We start from the raw sequence: 14,373 nt of genomic DNA on the forward strand, positions 1-14,373 counted from the left end.
AGGGAAAAACTGCTCGAATATGAGGAAAATGGGCGAAAAATTTTACTCAGCCAAGGAGTATACTAATAGACTGAGTGAAATATTGAAGTAATCGAGGAAAATTCTACTCACTCACTGCACGTTTTGCACTTTTGAGTTGAATTCGACTGGGGTTACTGAGTTACTCTCATTGACCGTGTAGGAGCCGCCGCAACCGATTGAGTTTGGATTGAGTGGTGGTGAAGTAGATATGCGAATGGGTTGCGTATCGATGTCATTTTCTTCACATACGATTCCGGAGGAAGGAGGTTGGGATTGAGGTTGACTCCTCAGTTTTTAAGGGAATTCCAACCGGAGTTCCAAGCAAAAGTATGCCAAGTTATATTTAGAACTTCATTGAACCTGGCCATCTACCACTCTACTAGTTAGTAAGATTTGCCTACAATCATGAGAGGTTCATCATCGCAGGCTGTTAGTGGAGACCGCATGAACGGAGGATGAGATATACCGAGCTGCAATGCAATGCAAGAAAATTGGAGACCGAAAAATGTGCTTTCTCCACTGCTCTCTGCATGCTTCGATAGGCTAAGCGCTCATTTTCTCTCATACTCGATTTCGTATGCTTTTTCTGCGGAACGGGAATTGGAGAGAGTTGTGGCAAGTGTCTGTATCGTTTGTTACTTTACTTTCCTTCAGGATTGCACCTGTGTCACAATGTTACGCCAACTAACTCGGTTCGTGGCTGCTTGTCTCCAAATTCTTGACCGTCCCACACTTCCGAGATCTTGCTCCACTTGGTCTAACCACCTTGCTCGCTGTGCTCCTCTGCGCTTCTCTGTACCGGTCGGATTCGAGGCAAGCACCATTTTTGCGCGATTGTTGTCATTCTTACAACGTGTCCCGCCCATCGTACCCGTCCAGCTTTCGCGACGTTCTGGATACTGGGTTCGCCATAGAGTTGCGCCAGCTCGTGATTCATCCTTCTCCTCCATACACCGCTCTCACAAACCCCGCCAAAGATGGTCCTAAGCACTCCTCGTTCGAAAACACGCAGTGCTTGCAGGTCATCCTCGAGCATCGTTTACGTTTCGTGCCCGTAGAGAACTACTGGTCATATCAGCGTCTTGTACATGGTACATTTATTACGGGGGCGAAGTTTACACGACCTTAGGGTCTTGTGGAGTCCGTAGTAAGCACGGCTTCCGGCAATTATGCGTCTACGAATTTCTCTGCTGCAGTTGTTATCTGACGTCACCAATGATTCGAGGTACACAAATTCATCCACCACCTCGAACTCATCTCCGTCGATTGTCACGCTTATGCCTATGCGAGTCCTATCGCGCTCGGTTCCTCCAGCTAACAGATACTTTATCTTCGATGTATTCACCTTTAATCCAGCCTTCTCTGCTTCACGTTTCAGCCTGGTGTATTGCTCCGCCACGGCCCGAAACGTTCTTTCGACAATGTCCACGTCGTCAGCGAAGCAGATGAACTGGCTGGACTTATTGAAGATCGTGCCCCGCATGTTAAAGCCCGCACGTTTCATAACACCTTCTAGAGCAATGTTGAACAGGAGGCAGGAAAGACCATCGCCTTGTCGAAGTCCTTTGCGAGTTGCAAACGGGTCCGATAACGCACCCGATATCTTCACACAGCACTGTACACCATCCTGCGTAGCCCTGATCAGTCTGGTCAGCTTCCCGGGAAAACCGTTCTCGTCCATAATCTTCGATAGCTCTTCACGGTCAATGGTATCACAGACGGCCTTGAAATCGATGAATAGGTGGTGCGTAGGGACTTGATATTCACGACACTTTTGGAGGATCTGCCGCAACGTAAAGATTTGGTCCGCTGTCGATCGCCCGTCCACAAAACCGGCGTGATACTTTTCCACAAATCTGCTTGCTATAGACGATAGACGGCGAAAGATGATCTGGGAAAGCACTTTGTAGGCCGCGTTGAGAATAGTGATCTCTCGATGGTTCTCACATTCGAGCTTGTCGCCTTTTTATATATTGGGTATATTCCTCCCTCCTTCCCGTGCCCATTTTGATAAGTTCCGCTCCGATATCATCTTTACCAGCTGCTTTGTTGTTCTCAAGCTGTAGGATAGCATCCTTAACTTCACCTATCGTGGGAGCTGGCATGTCCTCCTCATCAGAGCGTAAAATTATTCACTGCTTAGGATGAGCGTGAAGGCACTGCTCTATTCAATTCATTGCTCTATCCAAACCGTATGTACCAAACGGTAAAGGACGAGGCAATGAAAGAGCCAATAAAAATATTCAGTCACTCACGAAGGGGCGACTCACACCGCTTGCGTTCGCTCACACAGCATGTAATTGAGGCATTTTTCCATAGAAAATGTACGCTCAGTCATTCAAAACAAGGATTGGGTACCATTACGGAAGAATAAACGTGCTGCCTGAGCTACTGACTGAGTGCTCTGCTGTCAGTGACTCGTTTGATTCTCAATCATTCAGACTCTCGCGAGGCAGTGAATGATGAGACGGATGGCTGTTCATATTCATATGAAAATGACTCATTGAACCTGACTGTTTTGCGCACTGCTCCTCATCCGCTGTACCGACAAAGCCATTCCTCCTGCTGCCTTGGTCCTCTGCACCTGCGCCATTCAGATGTTGATCGTAGTGCTGCTTCCACCTTTCAATCACCTCACGTTCGTCCGTTCCTTATCCCGACGCATTTCGGCTCGCAGCACAAGGCCTTTGCGGGATCCGTTGAGTTTCTCGTAGAAATTGCGCGTTCAGCTGCTGCATTTCTTCGCACTCCAGCTCTTCCAGGCGGCGCTTCTTATCCCGGAAAAGATGGTTTTGGTGTCTTCGCATCTGTTTGTATCGCTCCACATTTTGACGAGTTCCTTGGGCAGCAACCTAGCCCGCGCTGCGTACTTCTCGTCCAAAACCGTCTGACACTCCTCGTCGAACGAATCGTTCCGACGATTCCGTTCCACAAACCCAATGGCACCTTCAGTAGTTTTCACGTTCATCCGGCAACGCTGCGTCGAGGCATTGCGCGTAATCAGTTGCGACTTCGGGCAGCTGCAGTCGCTCCAGATTGTACCGTGGCGGGCGTCGGTACCGAATGTTGTTGGCAACGAAAAGTTTTTGGCGCACCTTAACCATTAGAAGGTAGTGGCCCGAATCGATGTTTGCGCCGCGATAGGTCCTGACGTCGATAATGTCCGAGAAGTGCCTTCCGTCGATCAAAATGTGGTCGATTTGCGATTCTTTCTGCTGCGGTGATCTCCAGTTGTACCGGTATGGGAGGCTATGCTGGAAGTAAGTACTACGTATGGCCATGTTCTTAGAGGCGGCGAAATCGATGAGTCTGAGGCCGTTGGCGTTCGTTAGCTGGTGAGCGCTGAACTTTCCTGTAACCGGTCTGAATTCCTCCTCCTGGCCGACCTAAGATCTCCGATAACGATTTTGACGTCATGGCTTGGGCAGCTGTGGTATTCCCGTTCCAACAGCGCGTAGAAAGCGTCTTTATCGTCATCTTCACTTGCTAAGTGAGGGCTGTGCACGTTGATTATGCTGGCCTTTGATCCTCAACTTGCACATTCTGCTGTCGATTGGCCACCATCCAATCACGCGCTTCTGCATTTCGCCCATCACGATGAAAGCTATACCCAGCTCATGTATATTGCCGCAGCTCTGGTAGATGGTATAGCCATCCCTATACGTATGTACCGAAGGGGGCGACTCTATCTAAGATGCAGGAAAAATGTTGCTTTGTTGTTTTGAGATACTCGCACACTTAGTAGATATGAAGAAATTTTAAGAAGATTTTGAAGATTTCCTGCAAAAAGGTGGCGAGTAGATAGATTTAGATGCAAGAGCTGAAAAAAGATTTTTCGTAGATTGATTCGCTATCGTGACATTTTCTGACCATCTTAAATTGAGATTTAGATGTGTCGCATCCCCAGGTATGTACCGACAATCCCTTCCAGCATACCTCCTGCAGCGCTACAATGTCGAACTAGCGAACCCTCAATAAATCGGAAATAATGCGGGTACTTTCTAAGAAATTGCGAGACTTTCAGTTCTATGTTCCAAGTTTCCAATCGTTAGTCCGTTTTCGTTGCCTGGGTCTATGCCAATTTTTCCGGTCCGTTTTTACATTCCTTGCTTCCTGAACCTGAACTTTAGTTTTTTTTTACGGCTGGCTTGTAGGGCCTGCACCAACCCCCATTGTCTCGCCAGAGGACCATCGTACACAGTACTGTTTAGAGTCCCACGTTGGCACCAGGACGTTGATCAGTGAAGCGCTTCACCTGCACCGTGTGATTAGCCTTCACCGCAACGGACATCTTCGCGCCAAGTACTGCAGCTAGAAGTTCTATCCTAGGGATTGACATGTATTGCAGTGTAAGTTGAGCCACTTTGGATTTCGCCGATATAAGTGCTACTCTCGGTTTTCCATTCACCAGAATCCGGAAGAACGCAACGCAACCGTAGGCATCCTCGCTAGCGTCGGCAAATATGTGAAGCTCGAGGTTCTTGTAGTCTGAGGGCATTACTTTCCAGCAGCGGGGAATTTCCATGTCATGAACTCGTGGCAGCACAGCAATCCATTTGAGCCACTTTTGCGCCGAATTTTCATCAAGGATTTCTTCCCACGGACACCCGAACACAGTAAACAGTGCCCACAAACCAAGGCTGGGCAGAACACGGCGAGCATGTTGAGCCAAAGGTGGCAACATCCATGACATAAATCACAGGAGGGCCTGATGCATTCGGCCGGAACAGAAACGTCGCTCGATCGTATTTTAAACTGGTGGTACATCTCCGGGACATGACCCCCGAAAGCGACAGGGCGTTCACGGAAAGAACATAGTACTGATGGGAGACTGGAGAGAAGATCATGGCTCTTTAACAATTTTGAATTAAGCGACGTTCCTTGGACCGACGCCGCAGCGTCCCAGACCAGCCGGACCTTTTCCGGCTTTTTGGGGTTAAGCACAACATTTAGAGGAAGACACCAGATCTTACCTAGCCTTTACGTTGGTAGTCTTCAATTTGCTTCTCCACGTTCTGCTGCAGCTCCGGATTTCTTGCTAATTTACGCTCCAGACTCGCGTGCTAATGTTTGCTCCAGCAGTTCCCTGGCTCTGCGGTCTTCAACGGATTATGGAAGCACCGTTACAGACATACCGGTCTCTTCCAGAGTAAAATGTATTCGAAGAAGTTCTTGTAGGTCCTGGTATGTTAGTTCACCAGATACGTGATGGCCAGTGAAACCTGCTGACGGATTGTCGTTTCCTTGAGGGCCAAGTTTCGTCCGCACTGCAATCGGTTCACCAGGTTTACCGATACGAGACTCAATTGGTGCATATACGTATAGATTAGACTGATGCAAAATTTGACTTTTTCGCTTCACAGTGCTTAAATGGTTTCAAATCGGGTTCTGATTAGCCTCCTAAAGTTACAACTCATTTGGTTAGAAACAGACTTCGCACAAGCCATTTGAAGTTTACATGTAAATTACTATGGAAAATCTCATTTTTTTTGTGCATTGCCTTCTAGTCTTTTTCCATATTAAGCTGCGAAATAGTTCAATAGCCATTCTTATGGAAAGTTTTCTCAGCTACAACTTTGCTGAAAATCGTTTCTATGTAAAACGAGACAGGAAAAAGTTATTAATTATTTAAGAGATTGGTAAACTTATGACATGATCAAGCAGCTGCTCTGTAGGCAACACTGTATTTTGCAGTGTGACATAGTAGCCATGATTTTTGTGTCCTATTCAACGCCCCAGAAACACCAATGTTACCTGCTGAGCAGTTGATTGAGCATGATCATAAGACGTTAGCGCATTGAACCATTGATAACTTTCGATCCTTTCATTTAATCAAAAAGTGGTCTTCAGCAGTTGTAGCTGGGAAAATTTCCTACAAGTACAGTTGAATGCTTTTGAAGCAGACCGATATGGTGAATTATTAGATAGACATGAACAAAAATCTTGGTTTTACCATAGTAATTCCCATACAAACTTCAAATGGTTTGTGCCATCTCAGTTTCTCACCAAATGGGTTCAAATTTTGAGAGGTTAGTCAGGATCAGATTAGGAATCGTTTAAGTATTGTGGAGCGAAAATTTCAAATTTTGCATCACTTTAGTGTAGATGTTTGCGGCCGATGAGAACCTTGGGAGGACCGTCCAGACAATCGACTTCTGGCAGGCCACCAAGATGCTTAAAGCGATCCGCTACTTCTGCGAATCGTATCTTTTGCTCCGGCAGTTGCAGCCGTTGTACCGTATGGACGTTGCGTAGAAGGAACTTCTCCTTGGACCCTTTTGCAGAAATCGATACATCGACGGACCTTGAATCCCGTTCTAGTCGACTCATACCCGCCGTCCACTTGACGAGTATTGACTTCCAAACACCGCTCAGCTTCATATCCAGATAGAGCTGGAATTAGGGCGTAACAACTTTTGTAAACAATGACTTTTCTCGTTGATTTCTAAGAACGCCTTGAACGCCTACACAAACCAACATATCCATCGGGTAGGGGAAGTCTTCCTCTACTCGATGGTGATATCGGTTTGCCAGGGCGAGTAATGCCTTTCGAGAAATTATCGAGAGAAGTCATTGTTTACAGATGCTGTTACGCCCTAATTCCAGCTCTATTTAGATATGATCCGCAACACTGTTCTCCATCAAAGAATACGACGATCCTTCGTCCAAGAAGGCGATAACGTCCCTAGTTCGCTTTCCGTTGTAGAGCTTGATTGGGACCACGTGAAAAATAACTGGATAATGTTCCGAGTTATGTACGTGGCAGTTTGTCGAAAGCGGCGCGGTTGAATTCGGTGGATGGAGAAGTGGGTGATGACGATTTTTACAGTCACGGCAGCGCGTTTGTCCATGTTCGTTGAGGCACAGCTGACATAATTTCCATTGTCCTACAGTTTTCATCCTATCACTCCAGGCTAGCTTCTTGAAGTCCTCACAAAAGCGAATGCGATGGTCTGTTTGATTGGACGCACGGCATGGCTTGTGGTTTACGTACTTAACATCAGTTTTTTGCTGATCTGATGGTTACTTCGACCGTTGATCGATGCTCACTTGAAGTCTTCCTAAGTTTTCGAGGTTGCTCCAATTACATGCTGCATTCTCATTGTTGAAACTGCTAATAAACAGGGGCCACTCTTCCCAAGTAGCATTGCAAGTTTTATCGAGGTTTTAAAGCGTCCTACAAGTCTAAAACACGGTCTACAGAACCCTCATAAAACCCAAATTGTTACTTGGTTTCTGGTCTCCCTGTGAACACAGGAAATTTAGCGAATGGACCCTTTCGTTTCGCAATCTGCGATCGGATTGGGGAGAGGGTTTGAAAACTGTTCCGCAAAACGAGGCACTGGTAGAGGCGGCAAACCCGGCTTGTCTACCTTGGGTTCCGAAGCAGCGTATTTTCCTCCGAGACCTTTTGAAGCAGCGGTTGGTTGTTCTTGTCAGTACCCAGTTACGTCGGCACATTGTTGGGAGTGGATTTTTTTGGAAAAGCTCCCCGGGGATCGGCAATAGCTATGTTTTCCTCGATTGGGAATCTGAACTTCTCTCTCCACAAAGCTTCTAAATCTGCATCTGTTCGCGTCCGGTTTTGTACAGCATGACCACCTCGAACTTTATCCTCCTGATCCTAGAACTCCTTGTACAGCTCGCATCCTACTGAATTCTGCTTCCACCGCCTTCCTATTTTCCAGCATTTCGCTTTGCAGACGAAGTTGCATCTTAATTTTTTTCCGTTCTCCACTGAAGTTGACGTTCGAACTTTTTCTTCATCTGCAGTAGCAAATTTTTTTTTTTTTTTTTTTTTTTTTTTTTTTTTTTTTTTTTTTTTTTTTTTTTTTTTTTTTTTTTTAGCGGTGCCGGTGGTGTAGGGGTTCAATCCCAGTCGGCGCCGCCGGGATGTTCTGAGGCATAACATCTCTGATCATGCCTTCCTTCGGATAAAGCCGTTGGTCCCCGGTTCATGAGTTGATGGGTCGATAGGTAGGGTCCAGGTGTGGGTAGCATTGGTGCTCAGCACGGAAAACAAACCAAAGGGAAGTAGCTCATTTTGATGCTGCAGTTCAGCTTCCTCCTGCTCTTTTACAACTAGTACATCGGCTCCGTCAGACTCTTCGGGCGAATCGGAAACATCCACAATGGTGCCCCTGGGGTTTTAATTTGAGAGTTTTTCTCCGTATCTAAACCTTCTTTGCACTCATTGCACAGGCCTATGGGAGGTCTTCAATTTCCGCAGTCACTCCCACGCACATAAACTGGACCCATTTGTGGCATTTCTCGCAGAAGACTATCTCGCTATCTGCATGGTTGGGTTTCTCGCATAATGCACAGTCATACCCAGTCGATTCGGGGTTATGTCCATCATCATTGGAGGACGTTTCATTATTTTTTTGAGAAACTTGTTGTTGTAGAATTCACTTTCTTGGAGCAGGCCGTAGCATACAGCTCAAAAACTAGAAATATTTTATTAGTATCAATTAAATTTATAGAGGCGAAGTTTTAAATGTCAGTAGTCATGTTCGAGCAAAAATACCTGCTTTTAACTAATTGAACCTGATTGGAGTTGGGAGTGCATCCATTTGCCGTATACGTTAAAAGCAATTTATAAAAAAGGAAAATTACGATTTCACGCCAAATGAAGTCGACTCAAAGTTGAGATTAGTTCACACATATTCTTGACAACGTAGTTAACTCATAGACAGAGTAAAACTTTTACAGGAATTTGTTTTCTAATATGAGCAATAGTACACTGAAAAAAGTTTTCATGTAGTTTCCATTGGGAATGCACATAATATTTTTTTCCATTAACAAAACCAATGATATCTATCTGAATTTCACATAACATTCATGTGATAAATCACTTAAATTTCATTTGGCACATAATTTGGCACTTTCTGAAAATTTATGGAGAAAACAAGAATTTGGAATGGTAATGGTTCTTAACAACCTATTATTTGTAAGGTACAATGGCAAAAAAACATAACACATAATGTTAAAACTATATCACACAAACGTTCATGTAAAGTTCCATAACCATTTCAGTTAAAGTTTAGCAGGGCTTTTAATCAATTTTTAACCATTTTCGGTAAGCTCAATTTATGGTTCATGGAGTCATAGGAAAAGTTATTCAAATCGGGCAGAAGACCTGCCTAATGGATAAGATGTCATCTCTTTATAAATTCAGGCTCTTGACATATCCAAACAAACCATCAAATCGTATGGAAAATGTTCGTTTTGGATACAACATGGCAGCACATTGACAGGCCTATAACTAAGACCATCTATAACAATGACAGCTCATTCGTGTGGGGGATTTGAAAACGTGCGAATTTCTATCTGCCTGCTGCAAAATGTATCGCACATGTAATTTGATTAAAGATGTAAAACAGTGTAACCAAATAAATTTAAAAATTTTCTCTTGATTACAAAAGTCTATAAATATCAGTGAAAAACACTACAATGGACAGCCCTATGGGGTTGTATGCAATGGTGACGTAGGACTACGTGGTCTTATATAATAAATCTAATGCAGCAGGAGCTTGTGTTTTGTGTAGGAATAGGAATTTGAGCGGAGTTCTCTCTGTTTATACTCTTTAGTATGACGCGCTTGACATAGATGATCCACAGTAACTCACGAAAGCTACTGATTCCGATCAATAGCGGTGTGGCTTCTTCCTCCTTCTACGGATGCTCATGTGGGCTGCAGCTAGCTGCTTGCAGGCAGCCTTTTGTTGTGTACTGGAGAACACCACCACTTACCACGCGGTGATTGAATAAACACCGTTTGGTGAGACCGGATGGAATTCAACTTTGAAATCTGTGTTAGGGAAATCGCTTTTCGCAGGCAATCGGTGATAATTTTAACTATCATAGCAACAGTTGCACATCCATGCAATTGCCAACAGTGAAAAATAAAAGTCCTAATTTTAACAGATTCGTAGAAAAAATTCGATTGGCGTATTAAGAATTAAAATGCATAATCTTTGGATCAAAATTAGACCACTTTCATGCTGCGACCGACTCTGGTTTTTGAAATTACGGTGTTAAACACAGATGAGGCTGGTGAGCTGTATGTTGATTGGAATGAGGGTGACGCGCTTGGCATAGATGGCCCACATCCACTCACGAAGAGCTACTGATTCCGATCAATAGCTGTGCGGCTTCTTCCTTCTTCTGTGGATGCTCATGTGGACTGCAGCTCACTGCTTGCAGGCAGCCTTCCATTGTGTACTGGAGAACAATGTTCGGCATCAGCTGCTACTGCTGCAGCTGGTGCCGACGACCGGGCACCACCACACACGGTGATTGGAACTGAATCCGATTAGCGGTTGAGGTAAGCCTTGGTAGCTAGCTACTTGCGGGGAGCCTTTCGTTGTGTACTGGAGAACACCACCACTCATCACGCGTTGATTGAATAAACACCGTTTGGTGAGACCGCATGGAATTCAACTTTGAAATCTGGGTTAGGGAAATTGCTCTTCGCAGGCATTCGGGGATAATTTTTATTATCAAAGCAACAGTTGCAAATGCGTTCAATTTTCAATAGTAACATTTAAAAAAATATAAGTCTTAAACTTATCAGATGCGTAGAAATATATCTGATCGATTGGTGATAAAATGATTGAAATTGGTCCAGGGGCAGCTGAGTTATAAGCGTTCAAAATCTTTCATAATTGTGTTACATGTTCCATTTTCGGTTTTCACAAAGTGTACCCATATAGAAATCACAGACGTATTCCTACGTCAAAAACTAAAAAGTCTGTAAGTGTCTGTAACGAAAAAAAATAATTCACAGCCATGTCTGTAAATCTGGCATCTCTGTGCATGACAGATACGCATTTCGACTACAATGGGCAGTCTTCATCAGTGTCATTCGCACTAAAGAATTTATCAAAATCTAACCCCGTTAAGTACTCATCCCATAGGTAAAAATGTCAAGATCACTGGTATGAAAATTAAACTACAACGTGTAGAATCGGAACCTACCTACCTAATAAAACCAAAGATTTAAGTAAACTAAAGGAGAAAAATCTATACAAATCTCTAATAAGGAAAAAATCCCAAAGGCTTCGTAGCCACCATAATGAAGTAATGAAACATGGATACCAATATTAATTAAGTGGAATTAAATGGAATATGATGTAATTTCAATTGCCTTCAAAGGAAAAAGTCGGCGTTCATGTTGCGTAGGTTTAGATTTTTTTCTAAATTCCCTGCATAAAAAGAGTTTCACGATAAGAACTGAGAAAACTTTCTGAAACCCGGGCAAATAGCTATGCAAGGTATCGGTTTTGATTACATTTTCTATATCCTAGGAATTGAAAAAAAAATCAAGCTTTCCGACCAAGAAATAATCCTAAAACCTGGGTCCCACAAGAAAATAATGTGCCTAAAAATAGTGGCATCATGGATGGCTCTGATGGCCCCCCTAAAAATGCTTTGTTACTTAGCCTTGCTGTCAGCAAACAAAGCCTACTGTGTTTCATTTCTGCTTTAAACAAAAAAACTCGATTCGCACTATCGCGGCCGAATCGTAAACCTCCATAAGCTTCCCGCATCAAATCGCGTGCCCAAGTCACTCCATCTCCATAAGCATAAATTATACTGGCGTTTTGCTATTTTCAACCGACCCTCCTCGCCGTGCAATTTAGCAGGCATGGTCAACAGCGCCAGTTCCACGAAATCACACACCACCCTCCACGGAATTGTTTGAAGTTGAATGTAGTGTGCACCTACTAGAAGTAATTCCCGTCCATCCACCGCGGCGCCGCGCCACCACCTTCGACGACAACAGGTAGTAGGCGAGGGTGACTTGTCCCTTTTCTTTTGCTTTTTATTGCACCTGTGTCCGTGTGTGCGTGTGTGGTTTTAAGCTAACCTCCATTGAATTTCTTTGTAGGATTTTTTTTTAAATATAATTTAAAAAAGTCGTAAAACATTGCACACTTTTACGTGTGCTCCTGTGCTTTGGGTAGGAAAAAAATCGCAACAAAGTAACCACATTTTGTATGTATTAATTTTATAGCCCGAGCACGAAACATCTATCTGCCACTGCCATAGGCTTAGGGGAGAGAGGGGTTTCCGCAAATTTTATAAATTTGAACCAATCGACACAGTAACAGCAAATTTGAAATCTCCTATTCGAAGCAGCAAACGCTTTACGTCGTCATCGCATCGCATCTTTTGGCACCCCCATCTCCCAAAGTGCGCTACATTGCGGGGGAGTACGGGGTGTGCGCGTTCTTCCATTTCCGATTCATTCAGACAGCGACTTACACCGTGCCAGCCACAAAGTATTAGCTGCATTCAGCGGAGCGAATATCTCTGGCAGCATGTTAATCCCTGCACACAAAGGTTACATGAAGAAGCCAGTAGTGGAGAGAACCTTCCTCGCCGCGCGGACCATAAATTATACTACAGGTGGACCTTTTTCGAACTAGCTTTGTGGCTACCCAGCTCGGAGGGGGGCAGCAAGCGGAGATACGGAGGCAAGAAGCCGGAAAAGGAGGTGGTTTAATTCAATTTAGCCTGATAATAAATTAACCGGGGGACCATATTCAACACCACGCGACGAAGACGACGACGACGCACAGCTTGCTACGATGGAACCGCCTGCTAAATACAGCCAACTACTGTCCATTCTGATGATTCGACTGATTCGAAACGCAGTGGTCTAGTAGGCAGTACTCCACCATTGCGAAATACAGCAATAATGGATATTAGGCATTAAAGGTGAATGTACAACACGCGCGATCCCTCGCCGCCACCGCCGCCACCACTGCAGTCTCCGGTGCTGCGGGTCTATTGTTGTGAGAGACGGTGACATCGTGACGGGCTTTTCGGTTAGGAGGACAAAATTTTGATTCCGTGAAACATTTCAATTCACGAATAAGCAAGTGGAAATCTACGGAATGCATGTCATGGTCAACAAGCAGCCCTGGAAAGCAAAAGTACAGGACACGTGTCGGGCTATCAATCAAACAGACGGCGCCCCGAGCTGTCAGATTCTAGCCGCAGATAGTATGGAACAAGTATTCCCGATAAGTGCCATAATTGCACACATTTCACCACTTTTATTGCAGCCGCAGCCAGATAGTGGATTGAAATGGGGTGACTGTTTTGTGAAATTCTATCAATTCAATGTAGACAAGTTCTTATTTGGTTCGGGAGAATTTCTGAAAAATCAAGTGACAACGAATAGTGAAATGGGTGCATGATTTATCATTATTTTCAACGAGAGTGGAACATGTTCTGAGTGCTAAGAGGACTCAGGATAACAATCCAGAATATTTAAATGATCAAATCTGTTTAACTCACTTAAGTCATGGAAATTCATAAAATAGCAGTTCCAGGATCAATAGGATATTTTTTTTTTGGCTCGACGTTCTACGATTTGTATGAAACTTTAACTAATTATGTGTTATGGGTAAACATTCACATTTTTGCGAAAAATTCAGCCATTTTGGATGTTGTAATTTTTAACAATAACAATCCAGGATAACATATCTCACCCCAAAAGGCATGAGTTCAATCCCATTCGGCGCCGCCGAGATTTTCTGAGGCATAAAATCTCTGATCACGCCTTCGTTCGGATGGGAAGTAAAGCCGTTGGTCCCCGGTCCATGAGTTGTTGGGTCGATAGGTAGGGTCCAGGTGGTGGGAGCTTGGGACCTGTTCATCCGAACAATTTCGCTGTAGACGGGAACCATCCATATGAGCAGGATCTGTAGATGGCGTTATATAATGTGTATTTATTATGGCGTAACTCAGGGCTGGTAGCGATCAATGCTGTCAAAAATAATGATTTTAGTGACCATGTTGAAGAGATAAGTGACCAAATAGTGACTTATAGTTGTAAAAAAATTACTAAACAGGGACCTAAGGGAAGAAAATTAGTCGTTCTGATGGCATATCAAATAAATGTTTGATGTTTTAGTGTTATTCAGTTAGAATCTCATAAACACTTAAATATATACGATAGGAACCTTTAAAACGAAAGATTCAACCTAAACCTCCAAGTGTCTACTACCTGAAAAAAAAACCTGAAAAACCTGGAATTCTCATGCAATTTTATTTCTCCTTAAAATACCTGAAAGTATCAGGGAATCTTATCATTACCCAGGAAATTTTATATTTTTAGCACTAAGGATATTCCAAAGAAAAGAATGCATTTTAAAATAAAAACATTCACTATTTCTAGTTATTTCAATTCACACATTTGAAATCGGAGCATAAGTCCTCGTAATTTTTTGGTAAATACTTAGGGGGTGAAGGGGATGCTAAAAGGAGGATTACAATTAAATCTGAGAATAACTCCAGAAGATCTTCAAAGAAATTCGGAAAATAATTCCAGGATAG

The 14,373-nt window shown here is 43.7% G+C and overlaps 1 protein-coding gene across 4 annotated transcripts in view; it reads left to right on the forward strand.

The window, feature by feature from the left end:
- The window catches only part of Atf3 (Activating transcription factor 3), a 186,591-nt gene that overhangs the window by 141,502 nt on the left and 30,716 nt on the right, over positions 1–14,373 (forward strand). The window lies entirely within an intron of this gene.

Source organism: Ochlerotatus camptorhynchus, unplaced genomic scaffold (genome assembly GCF_037179485.1).
Source record: "Ochlerotatus camptorhynchus isolate MF236.1 unplaced genomic scaffold, CSIRO-AGI_Acam_v1.1 ptg000046l, whole genome shotgun sequence".
NCBI classification, from domain to species: Eukaryota; Metazoa; Arthropoda; class Insecta; order Diptera; family Culicidae; genus Ochlerotatus; species Ochlerotatus camptorhynchus.